The sequence below is a fragment of the Miscanthus floridulus genome, chromosome 15 (genome assembly GCF_019320115.1).
Source record: "Miscanthus floridulus cultivar M001 chromosome 15, ASM1932011v1, whole genome shotgun sequence".
NCBI classification, from domain to species: Eukaryota; Viridiplantae; Streptophyta; class Magnoliopsida; order Poales; family Poaceae; genus Miscanthus; species Miscanthus floridulus.
The window spans coordinates 42,092,877-42,095,376 of record NC_089594.1 but is presented as its reverse complement, the minus strand read 5'-3'; positions in this window follow the sequence as shown (position 1 = coordinate 42,095,376).

Genomic DNA, 2,500 nt, shown 5'->3' with positions numbered 1-2,500 from the left:
CCATTTATTGTATCATAATCATAACCATTTCACTTTCGTCAACTTACTACAAGCTCAGTCAAGTTTTTCACTATCCGGGAGAGACGGCGATTCGAATCGGTTGCAACCAGCTGGGCAGAAATCCTAACACAAACCACACATACCTACGCCAAGGTAGCCTTAGGTCACCTTTGGTACAACTCAGATCGTATGTCGCGGGTTCGATCAGCACCGCAAACTCAGGACTGACTGACTGCCAGGACGATCAGGCCCGGCCTGCCCTTGGACACACATCCAGCTCCCCGCACATCCTTACTACCTCTAGTGTGCGCACTCGTATAGAACCAGGCCCGACCTGAGTTGAGCTACTCGACTTCGTGGTCGAACAACAGTATCCGGCCAGCTAAGTGAGACGCTGTGTTCAAAATGACCGAGGACCAACAACGATGCGGTCCTTAAGCGGCACAATGCGGAATCACATGAGTCAACCTATAACATAGACTCCTGTCTGACCTCCAATTACATCATCACATGGTTCTTTTCCACGATAGCAATATAGCCAACTGTGACCAGGTATCCACCTATTAGCTCGTAGGTGATAGAAAGTCACCCGACTTCTACCGAACTAAGTATGGCTAAGCATTTATTCGATCCTAGACCTACATAGGCTTTCAAGATATAATTCTGGACAAGGAGATCATATGCATCAAGTGTTTCCAATCAACTCCTACAACCTAATGCATCAAACATAAAGAACTCAAGTTGGCATTTATAAAACATAAGAGACTTAGAATGCTCCGGGGCTTGCCTTTCAGATAGGCCGAGGGTCTGTGATCAGGACACTCGGGCAGCTCCTCCTAAACCTGTCCTTCTCCTTCGGGAACCTCTTGCTGTGGGATCTCCTGCAGAGCCTCCTCTCCTTCGAGCTCGAACTCCAGCAGTATCACTCCCTCCGCCGATCCTATATGTATGAGTATATAGATAAATATAGAGAATGCACAAGGGATGATATGAATGATAGGGTGCAATGCATGCATATATATATACTCATTCCTAACAACAAGATGGCAAGGTGATGACAAGATTAATTTTATTTTACTGAGTAGGTGCATATCTCTTCTCTAGCAAAGCAAACATACACTCACCATGTTCTAGCAACCTAAGATAAAGTTGTTCATCATCAGTAAGAGGCCAAAAACCTACAGCTAACAACTTATCTTAATTAGCCTAATCATCTAATTAACAAGCATCAAGTTCATACAAAGCAACCAAGTCATTGAACTAGATAAAAGTGAATTATGGGGAAATAAATAACTAGCTGCATATAAACACTCAATTCAGGGCACAACCAAATGTACCAATAGGTTATACCCATCACCAACATGTTAAAAAGTGTAATGGTTGGACCCAATTCAATTTTAAACAAGCCTTTAGTAATTTACCAATTAATTCGGGTGAAAATTGGAACCGCTACTTCCAGTGCTCAGTAAATTCTGGAAACATTACATCAGCCTATACAAACTCTCGAGAGACTACTGTTCAAATTTCATGCCATTTGAATAAGTGTAGCAACCTCTACAAAAATGGCAAGTTGCATAGGCTTATAACAACTTAAATAGATTTAGCAACAGATTTACTATTTTTCCTACCGTCCTCATAACACAAGAATGCTGTGGAAATTAATTCATGCCCATATGTTCCATAAATCTACCACAATTAATTCCACAAGAAACTAGCATTTAATCAAGCTAAAACAAGAAGTCATATTCCAAGCATGCTTACTGTAGGTTTAATATTTTTTCTAGCTACAGCATGTCAAAACATGACCAACAAAATTGGAATAACATTTTTAGCATCTCCCAAACTCAAGTTATGGATTTTCAAGATTAGTAGGGAATAAACAAGATAATTTAAACAAGGTACCAACTGTAGCACATACTAAGTTTCATATTTTTAACAGATAGTGGCCCCGTTCGCTTCGTTGAAAAAACAAGCCGAAACACTGTTCCGGCTGATTTGTTGTAAGAGAAAAACACTGCTTCGGCTGAAAAAATAAGCTGAAAAGTACGGATTATAAGAGAAGCGAATAGGACCAGTACTCATCAAGATGAAGCTAACAAAATTTGGTTCACTCCATTTGGACACTCCTAGAATTAGTTATGAATTTTACAAGTTTGCGACAAAATCTGGAAAAACAATTAAAGAAAAACATCAAAAACCCTGTTAAATGCTAAGTGCACCCGGCGTACTGCACCCAGAGGCGCTGACAGCTGGGTCCCACGGTCAACTCAGCCCACGCGTCATACACACATAGAGCAGAGATAGCGCTTTGACCGGCCGTAGTTCACTGACGGTGGGCGGTGTTGGCACCAACGTGATCCCCTTGGTCTCCCGCATCGATTAGGGTCAGTGGTTGGACCTATTATGACCTCTTGCTAGGGCAGCGGTGTTCATGGTGGCTCGACGGCGCAGCACGGCGGCACTTCGGCCATCACTAGCCATGGCAAGCTTGGACAAGCTC